The sequence below is a fragment of the Loxodonta africana genome, chromosome 15 (assembly GCF_030014295.1).
Source record: "Loxodonta africana isolate mLoxAfr1 chromosome 15, mLoxAfr1.hap2, whole genome shotgun sequence".
NCBI lineage: Eukaryota > Metazoa > Chordata > Mammalia > Proboscidea > Elephantidae > Loxodonta > Loxodonta africana.
In genome coordinates this window covers 49,863,737-49,877,128 of record NC_087356.1, presented here as the reverse complement: position 1 = coordinate 49,877,128, position 13,392 = coordinate 49,863,737, and positions in this window count along the sequence as shown.

Genomic DNA, 13,392 nt, shown 5'->3' with positions numbered 1-13,392 from the left:
TCCAGGGAAAACAACGTGGAATATCCAAACCTCCACTGATCATGTAAAGTACCATTCGGGGAAGGTTATTATAAATCCAGGGGAATGACTTGAAAAAGAATTATGGAGAAAGGAATCAGAGAGAGGGAAAGGGGTGGGGGATATAAAGAGAAAAAAAAAAAAAAAAAAAACCTGAAAAAAAAAAAATCCACGGAAGGGTCCCAGCTCAGAAAAGAAACAGGATCAGGAGAAAGTTGGTTTATTCTGTAAATTACAAAGTAACAGCGAGGGCGAGTGCTGGGGTGGATCCTATTCTAAATGGAGACTTCAAATGTTGGCACTCAGCAATTCTGGAGAAACTCCATTGTGTGCCTTGTTTCTTGTTACCGCCCCAAAGATGATTCCAAATACAGACACAGGACATGTAGTGCTGCTGCTGAATTCTATGGCAGAAAAAGTATTTCTCAGGAATTTCCCCTTTTTAAAGCTACCTGCCTTGAGAAGAAGCACCCTAAGGACAGACACTGCAGAAGAGGTGCCTGATGGCTCTCCCTAACCTGTCCTTCCTTCATTGCTCCCTCAACCGACAGTCTAGCTCTTCCTCATCTCTAAAAGACAATTATGATGGTAGCAATGGGGGCAGTGATGATGATATAACATTGGTGGTCTATCAGTATTCTCTGTCAACCCCTGCTCTGTGCACTTACCAGTTATTATCTCATTTATCCTTCAAAGAGTCCAGTGTGTATGTGAGGGGGAGAGGGTACTTGTATAATCTCCATTTTAGAAATAGGAAGAAATCAAGGCTCCGTGGGGTGAGACTATGTCCAAAGTCACACTTTGTATGTCTGGATGACAACATTCAGATCTCTCTGTCCCCAAGCCCAAGCTCTTCACATTTATGCTGGGCTGACTTTGGGATGGCCCATCCTAGCTCTCTGGCCTCCCTTGCTCACCTGGTGAGGCCCTAGCCACCACTATTGTAACACTTTTGTGGCAAGTGTCAAGATCCTGGAGCCACCTGGAAGAAGAAAAGGGGAAATCAGGACACCTTCTCCCCCAATCCTGCTGTCAGGCAAGGAGCGATCTAAAAGTTAAGATGCTGGGCAGATGGGAGGCTGACAGGCTCTCTGCATGGGGAACTATTGCTCCTGATAGGTTTATCAGCAACAGAGGTGCCTGCGACACAATGTAAAACACAGGCTTTTGTTTCTAGGGGAAAAGCTGTTGCTAACAGGCTGTTAGACACTTTATATGAAAGGCCTGGAGCAGAGATTTCTGCTGGGATAAGCTCCCACTGGGCCAACCCCATTCTGATACTTTCTGGTCTCTATAACCTCCTAGTCTCAAATCCCTAATCTCCCATCTTCCCCAAAACTTTCCGAAGACCTCCACTTTCCTGCTGCTGCTGAAATGTACAGATGAGCTTGATGGTGAACATCCACAGACAAGGGCTTGAGTGTTGGCAGCCCGGAGTTTCCTGTGCAGTTTCCGGCACACAAGGAGGACGCAAGCATCCGGGAATCACAGAGGTTCAATCTTCTGCCCTGAGCTGGAATGTGGGAATGGGGCAGGACCAAAATGGTGCTATCAATTTGCAGAAAAGGGTAAGCCACTTTCCAGACCAAAGATTAAATCATGAAGTGTTAGACCCAGGAAAGGCTTTCGCAGCTAAGGCAACCTCTTAAATTATCACTTGAAGGGATCGTGACCCAGAGTGGTTAAGTGATTTGCACAAGGTCTCAGAAATATTTTTACTAAGCAGCACTTTCCACCTGACCTGACAACTCCTATTTATCCTTCAGACTAAGCTCAAGTGTCACCTCCCTGGGTTCACTGACACCTCCAACCTCTGGCTAAGTCAGAGCCCCACCTTTGCCATCATACCACATCACACTATAACCATGGGTCTTTTATCAGTCTTCTTTATGAATCTGACCTCTCTAGGCAGAAATTATTTCTCCCTGTACTCTTTGCATTCAGCACAGAATCTGACTCTAGATAGGTATTTAATAAAATATCATTATCAAAACCTTCAATTCAGGTCTTCCTACTCTTCCTTCAGTTCTCCCCTCAACATGCCTAATGGCCTGTCCACCACTGAGATGGAAATTCCATGGAGCAAGGAATAAAAGATGGGCCAATTGTGCTGTGCGCATTCACTGGGTAATGATAGGCAAATGTGCTTCCAAAGGCTGGTGTGTGTGGGCAGGAGTTGAAATTAAAACTTCAACATCTCCACTTTTAGTATTTCTTTAATTAAAATGTGATTTAATTTAACGTCTTGCTGGCGCCTCCGCGCTCCTCATCTCCTGGTGCCCAGCATCATTGGGGAAGAGATGATGTCCTTCTGATGGAACCATGCTCCAGCCTCACACTCAAACATGCACAACCTACTGTATAAAGTAAAAAGAGGGCAGATGAGTGTCTACAGCTGCAAAGGGGAAGCCCGCCAGTCACCTTCTTGAGGCCTGAGCAGGAAAAGGATAGGAAAGAGGCAAGGAAAACTAATATTCAGTGTGTACCATGTGCCAGCTCCCACCTTAGTGCTTCCATATGTTATCTGGTGAAATATTGGCAATAAGCTCAGGAGGATAGGTATTATTATCACCATTACGTGGAAAAGGGAATTAAGGTTACTAACATAACTCTGGATATAGAACTACCACGTGGTTGGCTGCAGTTAGAATCTGGCTGGTCTGACACCAATTCCCTGGTTTTCCACCATTCCATGCTGCCTTTCTGGAAACAGAAAACCCACGAATCCATGGTTCTAATGGTCTAACATTCGTATGCCTTCCTATGGGCTACTTTCTGCCTTTGCCCACCTTATTCCTGTTCTTCTTCTCACTCCCTCAAAAGAGCTGTACTCTACCCAGGAGAACAGACAATTGTACACTGGGCTATGTGGCAGTTTTGTTAGGGCTGTTGGAAATGAACATGTTACCTGAACACGCCAAAGTAGAACCTTTATCTGGACACACAAATACAGAGGAAGAAGATACGTCCATTGTCCCCAAACTACCAAGTACTAGGTGACCTCCATTGCTTTCCTACAGATTAACACAAACCAAAAAAGCAAACCATTTACCATCGAGTTGACTCCAACTAATGAAGAACAGTGCTCCACAGGGTTTTCAATGCTGATCTTTTTGAAGTAGATCACCAGGCCTTTCTTCCAACGTGCCTCTGGGTGGACCCCAACCTCTAACCTTTCGGTTAGCAGCCAAGTTTGTTAACAACCAGGGATACACAGAACAACACAGGACCATGTAAATGTTCAAGGTAATAGCATAAAATTGTTGTGTTGCCTTTCTCAGGAATATCTCATGATACCAATAGTAACCTTTCCACAAATCAGTCATTCCATTACCTTGACTGCTGTGGATGGACTTTGTGCATGAGTGGCATCCTCTCAAGACACACAGTAATGAGTACACATCTGTATTCTGTCTGCACAAGGTTGTATTGAATTCGTTACATACAATAGCCAAGGATAAGATGGTTTGCCTATACTATCACAATTAGTTCAGTGTACTCAGGTACTATATGTTACAATTTTTCAATAGGATTTGCCAGAATTGTTCATATTGCCACCTGTCAGGCAGAATAAATGGCCTATGACCATGAGAAGACATTGTCGAAGGCAGTCCTGTCATGGTGGAGCTGCACACTAGCTGCTGTTTTCGACACCAGCAAGTGTCAAGCTTGCATCTCTGGTGGGGTGCACTGTCGCTTAACCTCTAACAGGTATACTGAGTTTCTGTAGCAAGTAAAGACTGTTTCACTCTACAGTCATTGTGACATTAAACTCGGGGGATTCCCAAACTTCCTGAGAACTCTTACTATGGCTCCTAACAACAACCATGCAGCCATGGCATTAAGGAGTATGAAGGCCTATAAGTCATTGGGGCGGCAAGCAGATGGGGTAAGTTACGCACTTGCAGGACTTACATTATCCCAGCGCAGCCCATTATTACATCATTAGAAGAAAATAACCTCCAGGTATCAATCCTTGTAATAACTAATAAATTACAATTCTTGTAATTAACTAATAAAACCTTGTTTCCAACATGAAAAACTTCCCCATGCATCATTTTAAAGTTCCTTCTTGGCCAGAGTTTGTTGTTTTCCCAAATGAAGTATCTCAGATGGCTTCCAGCCCTGATTATCAGCCATACCCACTGGCAGAAGCTCCACTTCTTTCCACCATGAATTTACTGCTCTTCAGGGACCTAGAGCTTTCTTTGTGCTTACTTACAGCTGTCCTGTTTACATTTCTTATTTATTTGTTTTACTTTTTTAATTGCACGAGTTTCATTGAAGTTGGGAAGAAAATGGATTTCGCTTAAGGGATATAACTTCTGGAATTAAAAAAAAAATCACCATCTTAAGTTATAGTTCCAAGGGCATCAAATGATTATTTGGATTTAACAGAATTGGGAGCCGCGGACCCAATTCAGGCTGTACGGATAAAAATGTCACCACCCTGTTCTTAAGTCCCTTACCATCTAGTGAGTAAGACAGGCTAATACCTCAAACGCTCCAGTCAAATGCAATAATTGCTGTGATGGATGTTTACACAGAGCACGAGGAGAACATACCTCTGCTTTGGGGGAGAGGTGGCCATGGAAGGTGCCCTCAAAGGAGGGCACTAGAACTAAAAAGCACCACGGTCAAAACAATGTACATAACCACTAATCCCCAAGGTTTTCTTGTACCCTTTGTAATCTCCCCCTTTCATCCCCACGGCCCCTCTGTAGACAAACTATGGTTTGCTTTCTGTCTCTATATATTACTTTGAATTTCCTATAATTTTATATAAATGGAACAGTATGGCATACAGAACAATATCATTAATATCACATGCAAACAATATTTTCCTGAAGATCATTCAAAAACAGCTGCAGCAGTATATCAACAGGGAACTGCCAGAAAATCAGGCTGGTTTCAGAAGAGGACGTGGAACCAGGAATATCATTGCTGATGTCAGATGGATCCTGACTGAAAGCAAAGAATACCAGAAGGATGTTTACCTATGTTTTATTGACTATGCAAAGGCATTCGACTGTGTGGATCATAACAAAATTTGGATAACACTGCAAAGAATGGGAATTCCCGAACACTTAATTGTGCTCATGAGGAACCTTTACAAGGATCAAGAGGCAGTTGTTTGGGCAGAACAAGGGGATACTGATTGGTTTAAAGTCAGGAAAGGTGTGCGTCAGGGTTGTATTCTTTCATCATACCGATTTAATCTGTATGCTGAACAAATAATACGAGAAGCTGGACTATATGAAGAAGAATGGGGCATCAGGATTGGAAGAAGAGTCATTAACAACCTGTGTTATGCAGATGACACAACCTTGCTTGCTGAAAGTGAAGAAGACTTGAACTACTTACTAATGAAGATCAAAGACCACAGCCTTCAGTATGGATTACACCTCAACATAAAGAAAACAAAAATCCTCACAACTGGACCAATGAGCAACATCATGATAAACAGAGAAAAGATTGAAGTTGTCAAGGATTTCATTTTACTTGGATCCACAATCAACACCCATGGAAGCAGCAGTGAAGAAATCAAAAGACCCATTGCATTGGGTGAATCTGCTGCAAAGCACCTCTTCAAAGTGTTGAAGAGCAAAGATGTCACCCTGAAGACTAAGGTGCGCCTGACCCCAGCCATGGTATTTTCAATCACATCGTATGCATGTGACGCTGGACAATGAATAAGGAAGACTGAAGAAGAGTTGACGCCTTTAAATTGTGGTGTCGGTAAAGAATATTGAATAGACCATGGACTGCCAAAAGAACGAACAAATCTGTCTTGGAAGAAGTGCGGTCAGAATGCTCCTTAGAGGCAAGAAGGGCAAGACTGCGTCTTACATACTTTGGACATGTTGTCAGGAGGAATCAGTCCCTGGAGAAGGACATCATGCTTGGCAGAGTACAGGGTCAGAGGAAAAGAGGAAGACCCTCAACAGGGTGGATTGTCACAGTGGCTGCAACAATGAGCTCAAGCATAACAACAATTCTAAGGACGGCGAAGGACTGGGCAGTGTTTCCTTCTGTTGTGCCTAGGGTCTCTATGAGTCGGAACCAACTCTGTGGCACCTAACAACAACATAACATGGCAAATACTCTTCTTTGTCTGGCTATATTCACTTAATGTAATTATTTCAAGATTCTCCATGTTGTAGCACGTATCAATAGTTCATTCTTGTTTACTGTTCCTGAGATGGTATTATGATTGCTAGTAGAATTCCATTGCATGACTATACCACAGTTTATTTAGCCATTCATCTGAAGTTGGGCACTTGGGTTGTTTCTAGTTTTGGTATATTATAAACAAAGCTGTATGAATATTTATACTTAAGTCCTTGTGTGAATCTGTGCTTCATTTCTCTCGGGTAAATGACTTGATCATATGGTAGGTGTGTTTTTAATTTTTTTTTTAATAATTTTTGTTGTGCTTTAAGTGAAAGTTTACAAATCAAGTCAGTCTTTCACACAAAAACCCATATACACCTTGCTACATACTTTTTTTTTTTTTCTCTCCCCCTAATGAGACAGTCTGCTCTCTCTCCTCCACTCTCTCATTTCTTGTCCTTTTTGCCAGCTTTTAACCCCTTCCACCCTCTAATCTCCCCTCCAGGCAGAAGATGCCAACATAGTCTCAAGTGTCCACCTGATCCAAGAAGCTCACTCCTCACCAGCATCCCTCTCCAACCCATCGTCCACTCCAATCCATGTCTGAAGAGTTGGCTTCAGTAATGATTCCTGTCCTGGGCAACAGAAGGTCTGGGGGCCATGACCACTGGAGTACCTCCAGTCTCAGTCAGACCATTAAGTCTGGTCTTAGGAGAATTTGGGATCTGCATCCCACTGCTCTCCTGCTCCCTCAGGGGTTCTCTGTTGTGTTTCCTGTCAGGGCAGTCATCGGTTGTAGCTGGGCACCATCTAGTTCTTCTGGTCTCAGGACGATGTAGTCTCTGGTTCATGTGGCCCTTTCTGTCTCTTGGGCTCATAATCGCCTTGTGTCCTTGGTGTTCTTCGTTCTCCTTTAATCCAGGTGGGTTGAGACCAATTGATGCATCTTAGATGGCTGCTTGCTAGCATTTAAGACCTCAGACGCCACTCTTCAAAGTGGGATGCAGAATGTTTTCTTAATAGATTTTATAATGCCAATTGATTTAGATGTCCCCTGAAGCCATGGTCCCCAGGCCCCTGCCCCTGCTACGCTCGCCTTCGAAGCATTCGGTTTATTCAGGAAACTTCTTTGCTTTTGGTTTAGTCCAATTGTGCTGACCTTCACTGTATTGTGTGCTGTCTTTCCCTTCACCCAAAGTAGTTCTTATCTACTATCTACTATCTAATTAGTGAATGCCCCTCTCCCACCTATAATAGTGGCCTTATACAATATTTGTCCTTTTGCAACTGACTAATTTTACTCAACATAATGTCTTCCAGGTTCCTCCATGTTACGAAATGTTTCAGATTCCTCACTGTTCTCCATCAGTGCGTAGTATTCCATTGTGTGGATATACCATAATTTAGTTATCTATTCATCCGTTGATGGACACCTTGGTTGCTTCCATCTTTTTGCTATTGTAAGCAGTGCTGCCATAAACATGGGTGTGCATATATCTGTTTGTGTAAAGGCTCTTATTTCTCTAGGATATATTCCAAGGAGTAGGCTTCCTGGATGGTATAGTAGTTCTATTTCTAACTTTTTAAGGAAGTGCCAATCGCTTTCCAAAGTGGTTGTACCATTTGACATTCCCACCAGCAGTGTAGAAGTGTTCCAATCTCTCCACAGCCACTCCAACATTTATTCTTTTGTGTTTTTTGGATTAATGCCAGCCTTGTTGGAGTGAGATGAAATCTCATTGTGGTTTCGATCTGCATTTCTCTAGTGGCTGATGATCGTGAACATTTCCTCATATATCTGTTAGCTACCTGAATGTCTTCTTTAGTGAAGTGTCTATTCATATCTTTTGCCCATTTTTTAATAGGGTTATTTGTCTTTTTGCAGTTGAGTTTTTGCAGTATCATGTAGATTTTAGAGATCAGGCGCTGATCAGAAACGTCATAGCTAAAAACTTTTTCCCAGTCTGTAGGTAGTCTTTTTACTCTTTTGGTGAAGTCTTTGGATGAGCACAGGTGTTTGATTTTTAGGAGCTCCCAGTTATCTACTTTTTCTTCTATGTTCTTTATAATGTTTTCTATACTGTTTATGCCATGTATTAGGGCTCCTAGCATTGTCCCTATTTTTTCTTCCATGATCTTTATCATTTTAGATTTTATATTTTGGTCTTTGATCCATTTTGAGTAAGTTTTTTGTGCATGGTGTGAGGTATGAGTCTTCTTTCATTTTTTTGCAGATGGGTATCCAGTTATGCCAGCGCCATTTGTTAAACAGACTGCCTTTTCCCCCATTTAACTGACTTTGGGCCTTTGTCAAATATCAGCTGTTCATATCTGGGTGGATTTATATCTGGATGCTCAGTTCTGTTCTGTTGGTCTCTGTATCTGTTGTTGTACCAGGCTATACCAGTACCAGGCTGTTTTGACTACTGTGGCAGTATAATATGTTCTAAAATCAGGTAGTGTGATGCCTCCCATATGAAACTGGTAATTTGCTTCTCTATCTCATTAAAAAATGTTGCTGGAATTTGGATCAGAATTGCATTGTACCTATAGATCTCTTTCACTAGAATAGACATTTTTACAATGTTGAGTTTTCCTGTCCATGAGCAAGTTATATTTTTTGACTTATATAGGTCTCTTTTGGTTTCTTGCAGTAGTGTCTTGTAGTTTTCTTTGTATATGTCTCTGGTTAGATTTATTCCTAAGTATTTTATCTTCTTGGACACTAGAGTAAATGGTATTGATTTGGTGATTTCCACTTCGATGTTCTCTTTGTTGGTATAGAGGAAGTCAACTGATTTTTGTATGTTCATCCTGTATCCTGATACTCTGCTGAACTGCTCTATTAGTTTCAGTAAGTTTTCTTGAGGATTCCTTAGGGTTTTCTGTGTATACAATCATGCTATCTGCAAATAGAGATAATTTTACTTCTTCCTTGCCAATCTGGATGCCCTTTATTTCTTTATCTAACATAATTGCTCTGGCTAGGACTTCCAGCACAATGTTGAATAAGAGTGGTGATAAAGGGCATCACTGTCTGGTTCCTATTCTCAAGGCGAATGCTGGTCAGTCTTTTTAATCTTAACCATTCTAATAGGTATACTGTGACATCTCAATGTGGTTTTAGTTTGCTTTTCTCTATTGACCAACAATAATGATCATCTTTTCATGTGTTTATTTGCCATCTGTATATCTTTTTGGTGAAGTGTCTTTTAAAATATTTTGCCCATTTACCATTAAACCAAAACCAAACCCACTGCCGTCGAGTCAACTCCGACTCATAGCGACCCTACAGGAGAGAGTAGAACTGCCCCGTAGAGTTTCCAAGGGGCGCCTGGCAGATTTGAACTGCCAACCTTTTGGTTAGCAGCTGTAGCACTTAACCATTATGCCACCAGGGTTTCCCATTTACCATTTGGTTGTTTTATTTCTTATTATTGAGTTTCGAGAGTCCTTTATATATTCTAGATACAAGGCCTGTATCAGACGTATGATTTGCAAATATTTTTTTCCCAGGTTAGGGCTTGTCTTTTCACTTAGAGCTGAGTTTGGAAAGATAAGTAGAAGAAAATTAAGTTGTGGAGTTATAGTGGAAGTCATTCAAAGAGGAAATGATACTTCAAAGGAAAAGGATGAAGGTGTGAATGAGCCTAGTTTAAAAGCTGCAAGTAGTTTTGAGCAGCTTGGGTGTAGAGTATCTGCAAAGCAGTGGCAAGAGATGGGGCCATTTTCCTAAAAGTGCTAGAAACACAAATGAAAAATTTTAAGTTGGGGAGGGGCACACTCAGATCTTCATATTAAAATGATCATTAAAGTAGGAACATGGGGAGAATAGGGAGCCAGGAATTGGAAACCATTTAAAAAGAGATATAATAGACTCAAAGCAAGCTCAAATTATTGTCTCTTTTGAGTAACAAAGGAAGGCCTCAAAAAAAAAAAAAAAAAAAAAAAACTAAAGGAACTAGAACAGGTTGTGGTGGGATTCAAACAGTTACATAAACGTCCTGTCCACTCATAGAACAGCATTGCTGAACCTCAAGCCTGGACAGTAGAATGCATGACTTGAAATGCTTTTTCCAAACTTGGAGGTGGATTTATACTAACCAATCCACAATCAGACCCAAATTTAAGAAACTGCTTAACATGACTCTTATGTTTCAGATTCTCTTCTAGGCCTTTATATACATGTCATTTTGTTTAATCCTTACAACAACCCATAGAGGAAATGGTTGGTACGAGCATAAAATCTTTATAAGTGAGAAAAATGAGATAAAGATTAAGTGGCTTGCCCTATGTTACACCACTAGTCAGCAGCAATACTGATACTCTCGGCCCAAGTTTGCACTTCTGTGCGCCAGTCTTCCTTATTTGCCAGACAACTGGCTAGAGTTAACAAGGCAACCTGAGGCTTAAGGGAAAGGCCACTTGATCTGTACAGTGACTAACTCCAAGTCCTTGACCTTGTTAACACCTGTCGCCAAAGGCACCATCAGGGGGATGGTGACCATCTGTTCCCGGCACTCACCTGAAGCACAGCAGGAGAAAACTGGCTTAAAGTAAAACTGTAAGAATGTTGGCTCATGCATTATTAATAAAATAAGCCTCAATATGAAGGGTATCAAGGCACCAGAACAAATTTCTAATAAAATATCTAATATTTGCTGAATTTTCCTTCCATGTACTAGGGACTTTTCATGGAATATTTCATTGAATTCTTACAATTGCCTTATGGGGCACTGTATCTGTGCCCAATTTTAAATAAGGATTTGAGGTCTTAGAGAGATTAAACAAAACATGCTCAGAGTCATGTGGCTAGGGAGCAGCAGTGCCGGGATGTGAATCTGCATCGGTCTGTCCCCAGCCTCAGAACACTTACTGCCTCTTGGGGCAGATCCATGGTTTCCATTACTGACAAGGTTTAAGGGCAGGGCAGAGATCTGTCCATGTGGTCTACAGGCAGGGAGATGTAGAAATGATCCTTCTTGGAGTGAAAATCCTGACTCTTACCACAGCAGAGGTAGCTATAAAAGAAGCCCATCATCCACAGCTGCCCAGCTCCGTCATCACTGATGGTCCCGAGCAGACGTTGCAAGTGGGACAGATGGTGCTGTCCGTGCAAAAGAAGAGGAAATGGCAGCTCTCTCCTGGAGGTGATAATGGCACCCTCCCAACCTAATTAAATCCAGAGGACAACGTACTAGTAACAGGACCATTAAGACCCTTTTCCCATTCCCTGCCTCCTCTCCACTGCATTCTGTCTCCTCATGACTTGACCTTGACAGAGTACACTGGGCATGAATAAAACCTTTGCGCCAGCTCCTCTGTCTCTGTTTTGACTGATTTGCTCAGGGTCGATGGCAAGAAGGCCCTTACTCACTAGTGAAGAAGTACACTGCTGGTCCAGCTTCTGGCTACACCTTCCTATTCATCTTTCTCCGCACCACCCTCCAGTCTGCCCTGGTTACCTTTTGCCTTCAGTCACTGACAGGGATTGAGTACACACTATTTGCCAGACCACAGCTAGAATCTGGGGATATATTGGGTAATGGGTCTGATACAACCCCTCCTTTCAAGTAGCCTACAGTCTAGTTATGGAGACAGACCTTAAATAAATAATTACACCAATAATCAATCATAACTGTGATAGCTGCTCTAAAGCCATGAAGGGGAAGTACTGGGATAGGAGAACATATAATGAGATACTGAGAGGGGAAGGGCAGAGGCTTTGCTGAGAAAATAACATTTAAGGTGAAATTTGAGGAGCAAGGAGAACTTAATTAAAAGAAGAAGAGGTTGGGAGAGGTGTCAGGTAGAAGGAACAACACACACAAAATTCCTGAGCGTGGGAAAAGCTGTTTGGGTTAGTTCAGGATCTGGAAGACCCGTATGTATGTATTTGGATAGATGGAGAAGAGTGGCTGGAAAGGTAGGCAGGGGTCAGATCATATGAGATCATTGAAACTGAGAGAAGATTTTGGACTTTTGCCTAGAAGAATTTGGATGGAAGAGATACATTTCTAAAAGGAGAATGCCAAGGTCAGATTTGCATTTTTAAATCCGAAATTAAAAAACTGCAGATTGTAGTTTGAAGTATAAATTTGAAGGAGGTGGCAGATGAGGTGGTGTGAAACTGGATACAGGAGAACCAGTTAAGGAAGTTATTACGGTAATTCAGGAAAAGGATGACGATGAGGGAGGAGGATAGCAACTTAGATTCTAGAGACAGTGGTGAAGTCTAATTGAAGGAGAGGGATTCGGTGGGAGCTGCTTACACACTGGTGGGGAGGAGAGAAGGAGCTATCAGAGATGACTCTCAGGTTCCTGGCAAGAGCAACGCCTCATCCTCCACATGTCTCACCAGTATGCCCTCTCCATCTTTCTTTCCAGCTCCTGAAAGAAATAGAGCACAGGCAACCCAGAGTATACAATAGCATAGCATTAAGGCTAGTTTTGCCCAGTGAAACCTGGAGATAGAAATCTCTCAATTTGTTATATAAGTGGCATTCTCTATGAATGGGTAGTTGCCAGGAGATAAGTTTGCTCCAACTTCAGGACTCTGTTTCCACTCATTTTATAGCTGGTTAGGCTCTCATGCCTGGGTTTTGCTCTAAAGGGCTTCTGGGAGGAAAGAGCAGCTCTTTGGCCAAATTGCTGGACTATGTCCTCTGAAGAGACAAGAATCCTTGTGTAGGGGTTGCAGGAGAAATAGCCATGCAAAGTTTGTCTCTAATTTTAGGTAGGAAAATCTTACATTGACTTCTATTCAAACTTTTTTTTTAACTGAATAATAATCCACATACGTATAACTCATCTATTTAAAGTGTAGTAGTCAATAGTGTTTAGTGTGTTCACAGGGTTGTGCAAACATCACCACAGTCAGTTTTAGGACATGTTCATCACCCCAAAAAGAAACTCTATACCTGTTAGCAGTCACTCCATGTTTCCCCTGAACCCTGTTCTTCAGCACTAGGCAACCAGTAATCCATGTTCTGTGTCTATAGATTTTCCTATTCTGGGCATTTTATATAAATGGAATCATACAATATGTGGTCTTTTGTGGTTAGCATAATGTTTTCAAGGCTCTTGCATGCTGGAGCATATATCAGTGTTTCATATTCTTATTGTCAAATAAAAATTTGGAGAAAGCCAAGGGGCAGGTTAGGGTCAGAACACTGCTACATAAAGAAAATGCCATAGTCCCCTCTGAGGGATGGGGGATAGGGACTTCAGAATAAACACTGGGGAAGACCCTGGAACCTC